We start from the raw sequence: 20,272 nt of genomic DNA, 5'->3' as shown, positions 1-20,272 counted from the left end.
CTATGGATCTTTAGCTTGGTATTCTCCTATGACCTGACCCGTGACAAACAAGGAGTCGCTTTTTGCCAGCAAACCTTTTGCACCCATATCCTTAGCCAGCAACATTCCAGCGATCAAGGCTTCATACTCTGTCTGGTTGTTACTGGCTTTGAAAGCGAACCGTAGGGCCTGCTCAATCAACAACCCATTTGGCCATTCCAAGATGACGCCAACCCCACTACCCTGTTAGTTGGAGGAACCGTCTATAGAGAGCACCCACCTGAAACCTGGTCCTTCTTGGTGCGTGGTTGTTGATGAGAACACTACCACAAAGTCAGCATAAACCTGGTCTTTAATAGGGCCTCTAAGCTCATACTACACGTCAAACTCTGATAGCTCCACTGCCCAACGCACCATCCTTCCTGCGACATCCGGCTTCTGTAAGACCTTGCGAATGGAAATGTCTGTCATTACTATCACTGTAAAGCTCTGGAAGTAGTGGTGAAGTCTTCGCGCTGAGAACACTACTGCCAGGGTTGCTTTCTCTATGGCCTGGTATCTCACCTCAGGCCTCTTGCACCAGGAGCGAACTGATCACCTTTTCTGTAACTGCAAAGTACAAACGAAGTGGAGTACCCAGTTATGGCTTGCACAACATTGGTGGACTAGCTAGGTACTCCTTCAGTTTTAGGAATGCCTCCTCGCACTCCCTGGTCCATACGAACCTGCTATTACTCTTTAGGCTTTGGAAATAAGGATGCCCCTTATCTCCCCCTGCCGACACGAATCTAGACAGAGCGGCCATGCGCCCTGTCAACTCCTGTACCTCTTTTATTGAGATCGGGCTCCTCATTGCTATGATCACATCACATTTCTCAGGATTCGCCTCTATCCCATGTTCGGTGAGTAGGAACCCCAAGAACTTGCCTGCTTTTACCCCGAACACGCACTTCTCAGGGTTCAACTTCAGCCTGTACTTAACTATCGTGGTAAATAGCTCTCCTAGATTTGCTACATGTTGCTCCCTCTGCTGGGAGGTGACCACCATGTCATCCACATATGCTTGGACTCACCCTATCATGGGCGCTAGTACTCTGTCCATCAGCCTTTGGTAAGTCGCACCTGCATTCTTAAGCCCGAAGGGCATCACCTTATAACAATAGCAAGACAACTCTGTCATGAACGCTGTCTTGCACTCGGGGTGCATTCTGATCTGGTTGTAATAAGAAAAGGCATTCAGGAAGCTGAGTAGTCTGCAACCAGACGCACTGTCCACCAAAGCGTCAATACTGGGCAGTGGGTAGGAGTCCTTCGAACAGGCCTTGTTGAGGTCTGTGAAGTCGACGCACATTCTCCATTTCCCGCTAGCCTTTTTCATTAGCACCACGTTCGCCAGCCACTCAGGGTATTGAATCTCCCTGATGTGGCCAGCCCTGAGCAGCTTCTCCGTCTCTTCTCTGACGACCTGACACCTCTTATCATTAAACTTTCGTCTTCTTTAGCGAACAGATCGAACCTGGGGGTCCATGGAGAGACGATAACACAGGAATTCAGGATCTATGCCAGGCATGTTTGAGGCAGACCATGCAAAAGCATCAAGGTGCCGAGCTATGAACTTCTTCCCACCGATCTCCCTCTCAAACATGTCCTCGGCAAGTTCGGGCCGTCTCTCCCGGGCGATCTCTGCGCGGGTGACCCCTTCTTCCCTCAGAGGTTGTGTGGTAACAACGAGCACTCCTCTCTTCGTCTTAAGGCAATTATCGTAGCACTTCTTAGCCTTCTTCTGATCAGACTTGATGGTGATCACCGTACCCTTGAGGGAAGGCAGCTTCATCTTCATGTGCCTCGAGGCTACCACTCCAATCATGTTCAAAGCAAGTCTACCCAAGAGTATATTGTATGCTGATGGAGCATTAACAACGAGGTACCTAATGTTTGCAGTGCGCGAAGTTGTGCCTTTTGTGAAGGTCGTCCTCAGCTTTATGTGTCCACGCACCTCCACCTGGTCTCCAACGAAATCAAACAAGCAACCGGTATAAGATCTCAACTGGTCTGGAGACAACTGTAACTTGTTGAAGGTCGACCAAAACATCACATCGGCTGAACTTCCCTGGTCCACGAGGACGCGATGCACCCTCCTTCCTGCTGTTACTACCGGAATCACCACCAGGTCATTGTCATGTGGAACGACGTCCTGGCGGTCGGCCTTGGTGAAGACGAGGTCAACATCGGGAGTTTGATCTACCTCCTGTACCTCTACTGCCATCACCTCTCGTGCATACTTCTTCCGTTGGGAGGCGATGCATCCTCCTCCTGAGAACCCTCTAGAGATGGTGTTGATCTCACCATGAATGGGCACCTCGTGCCCCTGATCTACTCCCGTGGCTGCTAACGTCTGATCCCCCTACGGCTTTAGGAGGTAGTCCTTCAGGAAGTCGCCTTTCACTAGCTCGTCCAACTGGTATCCTAGTGATAAGCAGTTGCGTATGGCATGGCGATATGCTTGGTGGAATTCGCACCAAGTGTTCTTGCTGGGCCCCAACTTTTTGTCGGTCTTTGGGGGCATCTTCAGCCTTGCTACTATGTTAGGAATAACGATCAGCTCCTTGAGCTCTACACGAAAATTGTGCTTGGAAGACGGGTCTCCCCGTGTGCGTGCCCTAGTCTGGGGCTTCTCGTAAGGTTGCTGCTTTCCCGAGCCTTTCTTCTCTGTTGTCGCCTCGTGCACCCTCATGGGTTGAGGTCGACTTGTTGCTCAAGGTCGGACAGGACCGACGCTACCGCATTTTTCTGTGACTCGATCTTCTGCGGCGATGTGCACCATAGCCCGACGCCTGATCTCACAAAACATCTTCGGGTAATACCTAAGCAGCAAGTCACTAAAGAGCCCTTGTAGCATTCCTTTGGTGAAGGCATGCACCATCATGGCTTCAACCTTGGTGTTTAGCCTCACCACTTGGACCCCAAACCTGTTCAAGAACTCTTTCAAGGACTCTCCCTCGTACTGTTTTATGTCAAAGACATCGTAAGAGATCGGAGGGGGAGCCTTGTTGATAAGGTACTGCTCTCTGAACAGTGTTGCAAATTGGTCGAGGGTAGTAATGTGTCTGTCAGAGAGATTGACGAACCATTCCAGCGCTGCACCTGCCAATGTGCTCATAAACATCAAATCCTCCTGTAAGCATCATCTGGGTGTGGAACGCTGTGAGGTGAGCCTCTGGGTCCTCTACACGTGTGAAGGTGACTTTCGGGCCCATAGACGTGGTTGGTAACACAATACCCATAATCGCCTGAGAGAATGACATCGGGCGTGCCTTAGGTGGTATGGGTGGGGTAAACTCATCCACTGCGCGCTCCCCTGCCTGTTGCAAACTCCTGTGCAGTTCCTCGTTGGTTCTGCGCCGCTCTTCGTAGTCTGCCTGTGACGCTGCTATCGCCTCCTAAAGGGCGCGCATGGTCTCCATGATTTGTTGCATGGTGATGTTGTCCCCTCCAGAGGGCACAACACCCGAGGGCATAGCAGATCCTTGTCGCGTACTCCTCATATTGCTGGTAAACTCTTAACACGATTGCGAGTGAGACCTTGTTTTATCGGGCCCCACGATGGGCGCCAAATGTTCTCGCCGGTTGACTCGTTGGTCGATTGACTCGAACGACAATCTATGGCCCGCCTATATCCGCTTGAGAATCAAACTTCTTTGGTTGAAGAATCTCTCACCTGCAAAGACAAAGGGCACCTTGGCGGCCGTTTGCACTCCGGCGCTCAAGTCAGTACTGGAAAAAAACAGAAAGTGTATAAAGTAGTTTCAGTCTTAGAAACGGTGTACCTTTTTAGGGTTCTTAGTGCCCTTTATATAGGTGAAACTAGGGTTTACCTATGTTCTGTTACCTGTGTCTAGGGTTCCTTGGAGAATGTCCTTGCGCCGCTACTACACAATCTTAGCGTAATCTGGCACATAGAACTTCCCTTTACTGGAGTGCAACGACTAACAGAATGGTCGCCAAGGTACCAACTCATGCACCAATGCTGCGGGGCCATCTGTTCTTTGGGTGCCCTAAGTATTCACGTGCCATGCATGTAGTCTTCCCTTGGAAACCCTAACCCTAGTGGGCCTTAACGCCTCCAAGGGTTGTTTACTTGTGTCGCGCCCGAATGCGCTATACACACCACGTGCATGGATCCCTCGTGACTTAGGCTTTTTCTTAGTATCTAGGTGTTAACTTCATGTTAACTCATATTACTTATGGGACCCAGCTTACGTGGTCCATCTTTACTATCTGACACCGATGTTCGATGTTTGAGGTCTTTTATAGAGTCGATGACCGAGGACTACTGGTCGGTACAATACTTAAGTGTTGACCATGTATTCATATCACATGGCGAATAATCTTAGAAATTATATTTGATTAAATTTATAATTATCTTATCATTATAATTTGATTTTATTTGTAGTAAAATATTAACTATAGATCTTTGTGTGAAAGTTTTGGGTTGTTTCCACTTTGTATGGCTAGTTATAATACCACATGTAATGGATTGATGTCCACCTTCATTAGGAGTGACACAGAGATTGTAAATCTTTGTATTTGTTACCTCTTTTGCAACTTAACAACACATATGAATTCTATATTGTTCGTTGGTTTTACTATCCAACATTAGTATTAAAATGGCAAAGTCAAGCTTAAAATCAACCTTTTCAAACCCATCCAAGTATGCTTATCCACGTTGTTAACACCTATACAAATAGAATACTTAAATTCCTCACATTTTTAACAAAAATAGCCAAGTATCAATTTACCTCATCCACTTTGAAAGCATCATTACAATCTCCTTTAATTATTTCATCCATAATTAAAATAACTTTCACAATATTGTCCATTCATCCATACTACTGAATATGTCAACTTTCTATAATATTTTACTCCAAAACTTATCATCCATTACAACACTTTTTAAATAAATCATTATACATCATCACCAAAACCACTTTGAATCCAAAATTTATTATGTAAAATATGTTCTAAAAATGTAATCATTAAAAAAAAGTGGCGTTAACAATGACGATTCTAAAAACTTGCGATAATTATCTTTATAATAAGATAATTTTATAAATGTTATATTTAGTATTTAAGGCATTTACAAATGTCATTTAACAAATATACTTTTTCTCCTGTACTTTTCCATTCCTTTCATCTCAGATTTTTTTTCCGATTAAAATAAAAAAAAAAGTTTTTCATTCCCTTTTTTATATTCTCATTTTTCAGTGAAAAAAAATTTAACCCTCAGTTTATTCTCTCATCGAAACCATCTCAACCCTCATCGTCATTGTCAACCTTAGAGTATTCACCAAAACTGTCGTCAACGCTCACTCCCGCAAACACTCATCGTGGACCTTTTCCATCAACCTTAACCGCAAACCTCATTGTTAACTTCATTCGTCCACCCTTACCCTAAAACCCTTATCGTGAACACTCTTAGGTTCTCCCTTAATAATCTTCACGAACCTCACCTTCCTTCTTACATGTTGTCGAGAGGAAGAAGAAAATGGTAACCTTTATTCCACTCTATTTTTTTTGTCAAACAATGTCTGTGTAAATTTGTTATTGGTGCAAAACCCAGATTAAACTCTTACCCCAGGTATATATATTTGAAGTCATATCTTGTCAATCTTAAGTTCATTTTTTTTAGTTCTACATAAGTTGTTTTTGCTGACGATGTCGACACTTCTCTCCTTCTCTCGGTTAGGTTTTCTTTTTTAAAGGTATGATTTTTTCTCTTCTCCCTCCTCTCCTCACAAGTTTTCAGATGATGAGATATTTCTGGATCTGGTTTTGTGTTGTTATGAAATTATGTTTTTGTATTTTATTGATATATGGATGTAGATATATGCATTTAGGTATCACACTGAATTTTGTTCTAAATGCCCCGTCTCGTTCGCATCGCATTCGGTGTGTCGAATCGCCTTGTGTGGATTGCGTTCATACTTCGTTTTCAGATGATGAGATATTTATTGTACCGCCCTGGTAGTCGGAAGTGATGACGTGGCATCAAGCTACAGCATAGGCGTGTTGGCGAGACGCCAGGTTGGCAGAAGGGAAGGAAGTCGGGGGGCTCGTGAAGTCGCCAGTTATGAAGTTGGCGTGCTCCGATCTCCAGTATACTAGAACCGGTGATCATCGGGTTAAAGATGAAGTCGCCAGATGTAAACTCGGGCGACCAAGTGATTAGAGATCGCCGGAGCAAGCACATCGCCGAAGATGAAGGTGGTGCAGATTATGAAGGCGGCCGGCGAGACCACAGGGAAGGTGTACGAAGACACCCTAACTCGCCATTTCCAGTAGAGATCGCGCTCCAAGTTAGCTATGCACTGGGCAGTTCCATGCATAAGTAACTTAGCCAAAAGAGAGTCAGAAGCAGCGCCCAAGTCAAGGAGGCTCCAGATGATGGCACGTGTACGACTGGATGCGAGCCACGTGTCCAGGTGCGTAACTGCCAGGAGAGAGAATGTGACCAGGTATATAAGGGTTTCCCAACGAACTTTCGAGGTACGCACGTTCAGATTGTATTCTTTACGCTTGCGTGTTCTTGAGCATACTGTGAGAGAGAACATTGCACGGTTCCTTGAGAGTTCTTGAGTGTTGCTCTTGAAGTATTTGGTGGTTCAGTCACTGACTTGGGCGTTGGAGTGTGATCGGCCGCAGCGGCGCCGCTCTGTTCTTTTGCAGGTTCTTGAGGTGGATCGTGACGAAGGACGGAGGTTGAAGCGGTGCACACGTCGATCCAAGTTTGACGAGGCAAGTTCCAACGTTCTGGTCAATAGGCAGGATCATTTATGAATCTGGTTTTGTGTTGTTATGAAATTGTGTTTTTTTATTATTGATATATGGATGTAGATATGAGAATTTAGGTATCACATTGAATTTTGTTCTAAATGCGCTATCTCGTTCGCATCGCATTCGGTGTGTCGAATCGCCTTGTGTGGATTGCATTCATACTTCGTTTGTCTAATCAAATGTTTTTCTTTCAAAGGAAGTAAAAAATCGGTGTTCTGAACTTTGGTTGTAGTACTTGTAAATGTAATGGTATTATTTGTTTTATGCCTTTAACTATTCTTCTCGAGCATTTTGATGTTGATACATGTTTAAATTATTTATTGTCAATTATTTCATTTAGTGTTCATTATAATGTTGGTTTGTTTCTAGTATTGTAAATCTAAGATGGTGTGATTATGGTAAGTAAAAGAGTTTAATTTTGAAAAATTCACTGTTATAATTTATTCGCATCTTCGTTTTAGATTCTGAAAAAACTTTGGAATGACTACAATTTATAGTCTTTACATCAATAAGTATAGTGGATTGATCTATTATTAAGATATGATTGTCTTTTACTTTTATTGCTCACTAATTTAAACTTCAATTTTTTTTTTGGTTTCTAAGATATTTATTTTAAAATCTCTTGAAATTGATGGTGGAAAGCATTGTTATTGTTGTCACAAGTTTTTTTTTCTAATGTGACAAAAAGCTAAAGTTCTAATATTGTTATACTTTCTTTTTCATTGTTAATTAAGTATCATATGTCCGATCATATTGTATATTGAGCTAAAAATTCTAAATTCGGTGAAAGAAATGACCAAGATGCCTTTTGCATTTCATCCCACTAGTTTCTTAGTATATATGTATGATATTTGGAGTTATTTTTTTCTTTAATTGAAGTAGAATGGTCAATATGGTTATGATGTGAATGCAATAGCAAGAATACATGATTCTTGACATTCTTAGGATCAACTTGAGCTGGATTTGAAAGGCACTTTACTTTAGAATTGGATCAATGTTCTAATTCAAGAACTCACCAAAACTTAGCACCAACCAAGACTCATATGGAAGTCCATGTTTTGTCAAATTGAATCAAAACACAAGGAATGAAGAACAAGAATTAAAACTGGACAGAAATTAAAGCTAGCTACTGAACCAAAACAGAATTAAGAACACAATGCTGGAAACACAAAAATAAACGGTAGAAAAAGAAGTAAACTCTAGGAATCAAAAATACCGAATGGAAAATTGAAGAAAAGGAAAGAAGAACACTTATAGAAGAAGATGTTTGCTGGATTTTGAGAATTGGAAGAAGCCATTCACGCCACTTGGAACCTTGAACCAAGATAAGTGATGGAGTGCCACCACTTGAAGCTCACCATTGCTCACAAGATAAGGCAAAGGAAGAAGAAGACTCAAGACTCACAATTTCTCTCCAAATTTGAGTATAGTCTCTCTACTATCAAATTCCAATCTGAATTGTGAAGGACCTAAGCCCTCCTTTTATAGGAGTAAGGGCTGGTCATTTACATAGCTTATTCCCTAAGCTACCCAAAAAACTCCTAAGATCACACCCCCTTACTAAGCTCACTCCCCAAGCTTCTAGAATTTGCTAAACTAAAGCCTAAAGATGCTTTTACAAAAGAGGTGTCTCATGTTTCCCTCTAAGCACCTTTCTAAACATTATTCTATATTATTTACAATTTAAAAGAAACTATAAAGAGAGATATTTAATATGAAGCCTATTATTTGAGAGTTTGTAGACTTCTTTATCTTTAGGCTTCATCTTCTCTTTGACTTCTTTTAATTTGTGAAAAGACTAGAAGGAAGAACTTCAAATGTGTAGGTGAAAATCCTCTTCCTTCATTAATAAAATCCTCTCCTAGTGGATATCCATCATACTCCCCGAGTTGGAGAGAATTCGTCCACGAATTCAGTACTCCTGCATAAAACAAAGTCAGTTTGCTATTATATAAGAGAAGACAAGAAGAAATGGGCAAACATGACTTATCACTTTGAAATGGTGGGAGTTCAAAAAAAGATGGTCTATACACAGACCATGTTGGAAAAGATTGTTTAGGAATGATATTATTTGGTAAAATAGGAGATATGAAAAAATCATCCTTAACATTCTTTATCCAATATGGTGTGGAAGTAGGAACCTTAGGTAATGAAAATGACGAAGAAGAAGAAGACCTTATAGGCGTAGCACGAGTCAACAAAAGTGATTTAGTTGAGAAGGTATTAAGACTCGGTTTATCATGTACTTCAATTTCCTTTTCATTTTCTTTTTGAGTTTCTTTGGGATTGGTCCTATATGCTAGACGATGTGGTAAAGAAACCCTGGGCATTAAGTCTATTTGGTGTTCAATCCCTTTTAGAGGTGGTAAGCCTTTAGGAGGATCTTGAATCACATCTTCATAGTCCTTTACCAAATTGTCCAAACATGTGGGAGTATCCTTAGCCGACTCACAGTCAATAGTCCTAGGAATAGCTAAAAAAATAGGCTTTTGAGTAACTATTACCCTTTTAACTTGTTGTGTGGACATGAGAAGGCTTCTCTTGGAACTTTTTATATCATTTTCTTTCTCTCTTTTTTCTCTCATTTTAACTTGGTCCTCATGTACTTCCTTTGGAGAGAGAGACTTAAGAGTGACTTTGTGCCCATGGAAGTGAAAAGAAATTTTGTTGGTAAAGCCATCATGAAAAACTTTTCTATCAAATTGCCATGGCCTACCTAAAAGTATATGAGTAGCTTCCATTGGAACAACATCACACAAGACCTCATCTTTATATTTGCCAATGGAAAATGTAATGAGGACTTGTTTGTTCACTACTATCTCACCCACCTCACTCAACCATTGTAACTTGTAGGGCTTGGCATGAGAGATGGTAGGCAATCCAAGTTTGTCTACCACTCTTGTGCTTGCCACATTCGCACAACTCCCCCCATCCACAATCAAAGAGCATACTCTATCACTAATAAGACACCTTGAATGAAATATATTTTCTCTTTGAGTTTCATCAAAAGGTTTTAACACTTGTCCAAGCATGCGTCTTATTACTAATAGGTCACCCTCATGTGGGCTTTCACTTTCACTCTCACTTGGGGATCTAGAAGGTGAGGAATGTCTAGAAGATTCGGACCCATGCTCACTACTATCTACCCCATCATGCATATACATAGCTCGTTTAGAAGGGCAATTAGAAGCAATATGTCCATAGCTTAAGCATTTAAAACACTTCTTACTAGACGATTTAGGTGGTGATTTAAGCCTAGAATTGGAAGTGGAAGGCTTAGACTCTCTAGGTTTGAAAGTAGAGTCCTTAGAAGGGATATTTGAAAAAGAGTTATTTTTATTTTTCAAGAAGAGTGGTAGTAGTTATCCTTAGAAGAATTTTTGAAAGCATTTTTCCTTGCAAGTTGATTTTCAATTTTGCTAGCAAGGTGCACCACATTTTCCAAAGAAGAATATTCTTGTAACTTGTACCGTCCCGTACCCGGGCGTTGACTAAGTCAAGGTCAAAGTCAACACCAGGGGTCAAAGTCAACACAAGGCGTTGCCTAGGTGAAGAGACGCTAAGTGTCAGCGTCGTCAAGAAGAGGCGTCGCCAAGGCAAGGCGTCGCCTAGGTGAAGGCGTCGCCCAACCAGCGCGTCGCCAGATCAAACATTACCAAAGCAAGGCAATCACAGTGTGGTTCCCCGATACCCATGGGTAGGAAAGACCATGGAGGGAGCGACGGCGTGGGAAGGCCTCAGGTCCCGATAACCCGGGGCAGTGATAAAGAGAAGGAAAAGGTGGCTTCAAGGCCATAGTGATAGCACTAGTGTAGGGCAGCCTGACTCGTGAAGTACCCCTACCGCCCCAGAGATGCCTTGGGGACAGATACGACTCCAGAGGAAGGTCACGCCCAGGGTAGCCGGGTGCAGAGTACAAGAGGAAGGCAGATACGCTCTCAAAGTAAGTGACTAGATAATTGGGGGCATGAGTTGGCACCCAAGAAGTCACCCCTTGCGCAGTAGCACTCCCAGGCAGGAGGACTCACACGTAGAAACGTCCCCAGCTGGGCAGAAACGTCCCCAGCTGGGCAGAAACGCCCCCAGATGGGGTCATGGTGTCGTGAGGTCCTCCACGTGTACGACAGTCAGGTCAAAATAGAAACACCCTTTAGTCAGGTGCCAGGTAATTAAGTCATTCAATACAGTTTCCGTTTCGAGTGTTCAGGTACTATAATGGCTCCCAAGCGTTTCAACGTCTTAAATGCGCTACGTTTTCTAATTAAACGCTTTAATGAGCACGTTACGTTTGCGATTAAAAGCACTTTAAGGCGCTTTAAATGCTTGGGTAGTTTAAATAGCGCGGAGAATGTTGGGAACGGGGGTTGGAACTTTTGGCAAATTTTCCAGAGACACTCTAGTTGCTTGCTCGAGCCTTGAGGTTACACACAAGGGACTAGGGAGAGACGGTTTGCCAGAACGAGAATATACACACAATACACAGTTCTTTTTACCACCTTCAGAGTGCCATACGCGGTGCTCGGATACGGAGGTGCCCAGTTTTGGTGTTTCTTGCTGGCTGACTTGAGCGTCGGAGTGCAAACGGCCGCTAGGGCGCCCTTTTGTCCTCTTTTTGCAGGAATCCACAGGTAACCCGTGGGAGGGAGTCCCTAGCTGACGGTTGAGGTCGCGCACGAAGACGTCCCGGTCAACCGGACGGAACATAACTCTACCACGTCTTGAATGTCCCTTCGAAGGCCACTCACAAACCTAGCTATCTTAGCTTCATCACTCTCATCCATATTAACTCGAATTAAAAGCGTGTCTAGTTGTTTAAAGTAATCATCCACACTTAGCGCGCCTTGATGAAACCGTTGGAGTTTCAACATAAGGTCTTTCCTAAAGTGTGGTGGTACAAATCTAGCGCGTAAACATGCTTTCAAATCGTTCCAAGAGACCACGGGCGGCCTCTTGTGTAGGTCAATGTCCATGAGGTATTGATGCCACCATTGCATGGCATAGTCCAAAAATTCTAAAGAAGCTAACTTAACCCTATGCTCATCCCTAACCCCATTTACATCAAAAATTTGGTCCACCTTAGCCTCCCATCCTAAGTATACATTGGGATCACTATCACCACTAAAACTAGGAAGTTTTACATTTGGAGAACAAGGGCCAGCCACATGTTGGCGCCTCTCTTCATGGTGATGATGTCTTGGCCTTGGATTATCTTCATAATAACCATGGGAGTGCCTTGAAGAATGCCGACTAGGAGGAGGAGTTCTTCTCTCACGATTTTGATGCATTTCTTCTCGGTTTAACTCCAAACTTTGGAGCCGTGCTTCCATCTTCCTTATCACCTCAAGATAGTGAGCATTGGATTGCTTGGCATTCTTTAAGTCTTCATAAAGGGCTGCCTTTTGTGGTGAGCACGGTTTGGAGGACTCTCCACTAGAGAAATGAGCCATGAGCAGAAAATACACAAAAACAGCAAACAAAAACAGTGAAAGAAACTTGTTAAACAATTAAAAAACAGTGACATATAGGTTGCTGGAAAATGCCCAAGAAAGCACTCAAACCACTCCAAGAAAATATTCTGTCCTCAACCAAGCCTTGCTTGTGGAATGGAGTAGCTTCAAGTGAAATATGTCACAGCAAACCAACTTACTTAAGAACAAGTCTCCACACAACTTTTAAGAAGAACAAAAAGACAAACAAGAAAAGGTGTAAACAATAAAAGCTAAACCAAAAACAGAGAGCAATGTATGACAAACTAGAAAGAATATGAATGAAAGACAATCAAGAAAATAAGGAACTCAATGAATAAAGAAGGCACACAAAAAGAGTTCTAAAGAAAAGTGCTAGAGTAGATTAAAGAAAACAGAAAACAGCTACTGGAATTTATTTTTTTTTAAAACAAACTGTGCTATGTTTACAGATTTAACTGTACCGATTGAAAGCGAACTGGAATGTGAAAAATTAACCACAGAAACTTCAATGTCTTAACTCAAAAATGGCACTGGAATGAGGTAAAAACAGTAAGCCAATTGAGAGAAATAAATTTTTCAAAATTTCTGCCCAATTACCGTATTCTTTTCGGCAGTATTGTACACTTTTCGTATTTTATTTATCATTTTTTATGTACTTGGAATTTTTGAGTGATTCTTTTTTCTATACTTTTGTAACACTTTGAAGTATGTAAATCCAAATTTTCACAAATTTCCTATGAGCCAATTAATTGCAGTAAATTGAAAACAGTAGCACGTTTGTAAGAAAACAGAGGAGCCTATTTAGGAAGGAAAAACAGTATGATGACTAACAAAGACATAATGGAAAGTATGTAAAGGAACTTGTATAGAATGAGAATACAAGCATGAACTCAAATCTAAAAATGAAAATGCACAAAGGATCAAGCAATAAACTTAAAAAACAGAAAGTAAACCAAAGCAAGAAACAATTAAAGCAATAAAAGTACTACTGGAAGTAATGACAATTATGGAATAACATGACTAAGACAAAACTTGACATGATTACAAAATTAAAAGACATATAACAAGATATAACCACAAGTGAAAGGAAGCTTAAGGTCAGCTCTAGGAAGGAGAATGCCATTCCAAAAGAGCAGCCATACTCATATGAACAATGAGTGCTAGAAACCTTTTCACAAACACATGGTGTAACAAAAGAAAACAGCAAGAAAACTCAAAATAAATCCTAAAACAGAATGGTAAACAACTTGAATTTAAGAGCTCTTGAAATTTAAAGTGCAATACAACTCAAAATTTAAGCAAGAAACAAGCCTAGACTCTAGATACCACATGATGTGAATGCAATAGCAAGAATACATGATTCTTGACATTCTTAGGATCAACTTGAGCTGGATTTGAAAGGCACTTTACTTTAGAATTGGATCAATGTTCTAATTCAAGAACTCACCAAAACTTAGCACCAACCAAAACTCATATGGAAGTCCATGTTTTGTCAAATTGAATCAAAACACAAGGAATGAAGAACAAGAATTAAAACTGGACAGAAATTAAAGCTAGCTACTGAACCAAAACAGAATTAAGAACACAATGCTGGAAACACAAAAATAAACGGTAGAAAAAGAAGTAAACTCTAGGAATAAAAAATACCGAATGGAAAATTGAAGAAAAGGAAAGAAGAACACTTATAGAAGAAGATGCTTGCTGGATTTTGAGAATTGGAAGAAGCCATTCACGCCACTTGGAACCTTGAACCAAGATAAGTGATGGAGTGCCACCACTTGAAGCTCACCATTGCTCACAAGATAAGGCAAAGGAAGAAGAAGACTCAAGACTCACAATTTCTCTCCAAATTTGAGTATAGTCTCTCAACTATCAAATTCCAATCTGAATTGTGAAGGACCTAAGCCCTCCTTTTATAGGAGTAAGGGCTGGTCATTTACATAGCTTATTCCCTAAGCTACCCAAAAAACTCCTAAGATCACACCCCCCTTACTAAGCTCACTCCCCAAGCTTCTAGAATTTGCTAAACTAAAGCCTAAAGATGCTTTTACAAAAGAGGTATCTCATGTTTCCCTCTAAGCACCTTTCTAAACATTATTCTATATTATTTACAATTTAAAAGAAACTATAAAGGGAGATATTTAATATGAAGCCTATTATTTGAGAGTTTGTAGACTTCTTTATCTTTAGGCTTGATCTTCTCTTTGACTTCTTTTAATTTGTGAGAAGACTAGAAGGAAGAACTTCAAATGTGTAGGTGAAAATCCTCTTCCTTCATTAATAAAATCCTCTCCTAGTGGATATCCATCCGGTTAAGAAGTATGTTGAATCTTACTAATTATGATATGAACTCGCTGGAAAGATGGATAGAAATGATATCTTAGTTTTCTTTTCAACCTTTTGTTTAGAAAAATCAATTTCAATATTTCACTTACATTTTTAGTTAAGTTTTTCCTTCTACATGGAATCTATTAGAATTACATTAATTCTTTTTCATTTAGGATTATGGGTTTGCTTGAAGAAAGGATGCCAATGACAACTTGCGGGTTGCAAGTCTATGGCACTCAATGCATGTCATCTCTCACTAGTCATCACTTGTACCAGGCTATTTAGGAATTGATTTTCTCCAAAGGGATACATTTGATCTTAATTTCTTTCAATCACTGATAGGTAATTAGTCTTTAACTCAGTATTGCATTAGCTTTACAATTTACTCAATGAATAAAATGATTAGTTTATGTGTCTAGTAACACCTTTTCTTTTTCATGAACGTGTGTGGTTTGAGTATATTTGAAGCTCTAGATAATTATTTGTAAACCCCATTATAAATAAGGTGGACTTGATTGATTTAAGATTAATCTTGATTCTGTCTAAAAGGTCTTCGTTGGCTAAACAAATAAACCCCATAAGGTGAAGTCCATTTAGTACTTTAGCAATGTTATGTTGCAAACTTAGAAATAGGAGTGAAAAAATAGTATCGTTAAGTTTGAAGAAAGGTTGAGTTAATGTATCAATAAATATAACTTGTTGGGACATGATCCAGTAATTGATATGACCCAATATATGATCTGATGGTTCATTGATATATGGATCTTCTTCATTACAATAATATTATTATCTTCATTTATTTTAACAAACAATAAAATTGTATAACTTACCACTATTCTTTATTTATTCCAAACATTAAATATGGATTATTTATTTATTCCAAACATGAAGTGGTGTCCATCACCAAATGAAATAAGAGGATAAGTTAAGGATTTAATGAAATAAAAGGATAAGTTAAGGATTTAATATTGATTAAGATGTCAATTTTTTTTTCAAATGTTAACTATTTACTTGTGATGTACCTTAAATATGTAAACTTTCGTGAATTTTCTTATTGATAAATGAATGAATGTAATGATTAATATAATTTTTTTTTGTGTATTGTTATATTATTTTATTAGTAATTATGTGTACCGGTATGGCCGAGAGGCCGAGACCTGAGAAGACTTGGCCGAGAGGCTGAGATCTTAGAAGACTTGGCCGAGAGGCCGAGACCTGAGAAGACTTGGCCGAGAGGCCGAGACCTTAGAAGACTTGGCCGAGAGGCCGAGGGGCCGGGACCTTAGAAGGCTTGGCCGTGAGGCCGAGACCTTGGATGGCTTGGCCGAGATGGCCGAGGGGCCGAGACCTTAGAAGACTTGCCCGAGGGGCCGAGACCTTAGAAGACTTGCCCGAGAGGCCGAGACGACCGAGAGGCCGAGACCTTAGAAGACTTGGCCGAGACGACCGAGACCACTGAAACATGGCCGATGGCCGACCCATGCCATGATGATTTGGCCGATAGCCGACCCCTATTACAGTTAACGCTCAAACCAAGATCAGTGAAGTTAATCTATCATTAAGAATTAGGTAATGCAAACCTAAGAGGTGTCCACCTCGATAAATGGGCCCAACAAGGTAGGCCCACTAGAATAATATAAATAGTACGCATCCCAAGGAGTAAGGTATGTCATTTATCACTCTGAGAGCTGACCACCCGCTTTACTGACTTGAGCGTCGGAGTGCCTTCGCAGGTACCCCCACCATCCGGTGTTCAACCGAGGCCGAGGGCCGAAGGAGAAGCAGGAGGACGAAGAGAACCTCAGTTCACTACCCAGTCACCTGACCGACCGAAGGAAGGAGAAGAAGACTTCAACAGTTCTCTAGGTCCCATCTCCCTAGCAGGAACATTATGAAAAATAAGTTTTATTAAATTATGAGATTATAAATTAGTGGATAAATTACCACTGATTTAATTTTCGAATCACGATAGTTGAAAGTAACGTATTACATTTGTAATTTATTATAATAATAATTATTAAAAACACTATATTATAACATCAATAATGACGTTTACATGAACTCTCTTTACATTTGTTTTTCAATTAAAAATAGTACCACAATTTTAACTAACACTATTTCCAACATTCAAACACCATTCTATATAATATATTAAATGACAGGTATTGTGACGGTTTCAATAAGATCATTATCTTATATTTTGTTTTGTGATGTTATATGACGGTATATGAAATTGTCTTACTATATAGTGACATTTATAAATAACAATAATAATAACTACCATAAACACAATTTTTTTTAATGAATCTGAAAGTGACAAAAACAAGTTTTGGGTTACATTACTCATATTTTGTTTTTCATATCTTCACAATAGTTTTTCTCAAATTGACTTTATGTTGTCGAGTAATTCAAAAGTAACAAATTAGGTGTTGGATTTGGTAATCTAGACATAACTTACAATACTTAATTTGAAATTGATATAAAAGTCCTTGAAATCGTAACAATAAGGTGTTCTTAACCAACTTCAGGAGAAAAAATATACTATGAATTACCATTTTTGGAAAACTTTTGGATATAACGAAATTTTGAAGGAAAAAAAATTGAAAATCAATATCGAAACCACCATTAACACTCTAAATAAGTTGAAAAATGATGCTTTGACAACCCTTGAAGTTGTATACAATTCTTGATCTGATGAGTTTAGAAATAAGTATATATTTAAAGGATAAGTTTATAATTAAATGATATGAAAAAAATATTAAAATAATAGTATAGAGGGTTGTAATGTCATTGTATAAAAAATATGAATTATCTATATCGTTACTCAAAAAAAAGTCCTGAACTACATCTTAAACACTTACCCACACAAATACTTACACCACCACACAAATACTTAGACCACCACTAACTCAATCAAGACTGAATCAACAGTCTTAGTCATAGTTGCTATACCACACTGCCAACCACCACAATTAGAGATGAAAGGAGAAACTCTTACACATAAAAAAAAAGACAATACCATTTTTTTTGAAAACTAGAGGGTGATAAGAAAATTATGGCACTGCAATAAGAAAGAGTCTATAAATAAGCAGAGCTGATCCAACTCACTTAGTATATAATCTGAAAATAGTAGTCTTTTCCAACACACCACGATTGATGAGTTAAATGAATGATTCACGTAAATTTTAAAACAATTATTTTAAAGTAAAAAAGAAAAGATTTTTTTAATTTTCATATATTTTGCAAAAAATAATGCATAAAAGAATCCATATTTAAAAATTAAAATAACTTGCTACTAGTAAAAATGTTGCAAATTATAATTATAATAAAAATACAATTTTTTTAAAATAACTTAATTAAATTATAATGTAAAGTTTAGACACTGCAAAAGAAATAATATTAGAAGATCTATTTCTATTGTGATAAATTTGTGTGCTTATTTTGAAAAAATGACATAAGGGAATAATGTTTTATTGCATTTTTTTTAAATAACACAACAGAAATATGTTTTCGCTATGTTAATTTTTTTTTAAAGAAATTAAGGTAACAAAATACTTGTTGTGTCTTCGTTGGAGATATTTTTAACTAAATATGAAAAAGATATTTTTATCCTTTCGAGGGTATAACTAGTAATGTGGAGGTTGCCAAATAGTAGAGTGTAATGTTTTTTCCTCCTCCTTGGATTGTTTCATCCTGCACCTCTATAGCTTCTTCCAACACTCCATAGATTAGGCGAAAATATAATATTTTTCTTAAAAAATACATTTCAGATTCTACAATCTAGAAATGTATTTTTTTCTATTTACACCTCCCGGTTTATATAATTTGGGAAGTGTTTCCAGATCTAAAAATACCTTTTACATTATACAATTTGAAATATTTTCTTTTAAAAAAAAGTACATTATGAATTACAGAATCTCAAATTCATGAATTCAAAAATACCTTCCATATTCCTGTAATCTAGATTACAAGTTCCATAATTTAGAATGTATTTCTTTGAGAAACTCATTCTGGATTATAGGATCTGGAAAATATTTCCAATCCAAAAATATCTTATAAATTCTATAATCGAAAAATTTTCCGGATCACCCATTCCAGAATAAAAAACATCAATAGAATAAAAGGTATTTAAGAAGAATGGGGTACAAAAAGTTATGGAGGTGGAGGAAGAAAGAGTCCCCTCTTCGTTATGAAAGAAGTTGTTGGTAGCAGTAGTCCAGTTGATATACAAAACCCAATTGTAGTTTTGGGCTCAACACGTTAACTTTGACTAAAAGCTTTGGATGTGAATCACTCAATCGATGACCATATTCATTATTTTCCTATAAAATAAAATTTGATTTATTATTTTAAGTATATCATGAATTTAGTGCATCATATAGTTAAAATGATTAATATTAAATACACACTAGATTAGTTTACTCAGAATTTACCTTTTTAAAAATTTATATTTTAATATACTACAAGAAAACAATGAATTAATTTCTAAATAAAAACGTGGCTAGACATTATTAAAAAGATGAAAATGATTTAAATTTATTTTTAATGAGTTAAAAATCTGAAATTATTACAATTCTTTTATTACTGTGTCAGCTTAATCATAGCTATTTTAAAAAAAAAGTTAGAGTGTGCTAAGTTGACTATAAGTTGAAACAAGATTAAAAAATTTAATAAAATTAAATATACTTAGTCATCTATAATTTTATTTAATTTTAATATTTAAATCCTAAACCCTAAACTCAGACTAATATAATTTTTTAATATTTATTTTAAGTTTGCATCTATATTCCTTTATAACTTAATATATTAATTATAGATAACTTTTAATTTAGGTATATATGACAACGCCATCTTCCATATGAATTTCTTTGTTTTGTATATATATATACTTGTGTTGGTTTTCTTGCTTTGTGGGTTTGTCTTTTCAATTTTTCATAAGAGTGATAGTAATGATGGAGAAACTCGTTTTTCTGCATGTTTCCAACATGAAACACACTTCCTCATAATCCAAGACTTTTTTATGGGAACCTTTGAGGGCTGAATAGCGGTTAAACCAGTGTAATGTCGTTGAAAATTTTGACAACATAACTATACAAAATCGATTTGATTAACGCTAGAAGGTCGACTTAACCGACTCTATACACTCTCCACATAAAATTGATTTAATCGATGTTAGTTAGAGCGAGTATTCAAAAGTCAACTTTAGTGAATTAATGTCCATAAATTTAGAGTTCACTGTATATTACACACAAATTTAACACTATTTACTAATTATAACAAACTTTTGATTGGTAGTGTTGGCAAATAAATCAACACTAAATGTTTATTTTCTATAATATTTTAATACGTACATACATAAATACTTATTTTACTTAATTGAATAAAATAAAATATTTTCAAACTATAATATATGATATATACACTTTATAATATATATATATATATATATTTAAATACATAAATCTTATTTCAGATTTATAATAAATAATATAAATTATGATTTAAATTATTTTTAATTGGGGACTTTTTAAAAATTATATATTGAAATTGAATTTGGAGATAAAAAGAGAGAAAATTGAAAGAGATTGAATAAATAAAAAAATGACATAACAAACAAAGTGTTGAATTTTGTTTAGGTTAGTTAAGTGGTAGTATGTGAAATG

The sequence above is a fragment of the Phaseolus vulgaris genome, chromosome 5, assembly GCF_051622355.1.
Source record: "Phaseolus vulgaris cultivar YP4 chromosome 5, ASM5162235v1, whole genome shotgun sequence".
In the NCBI taxonomy this organism is placed as follows: Eukaryota; Viridiplantae; Streptophyta; class Magnoliopsida; order Fabales; family Fabaceae; genus Phaseolus; species Phaseolus vulgaris.
The sequence above is the reverse complement of the archived record's forward strand: the minus strand, read 5'-3'. Positions refer to the sequence as shown.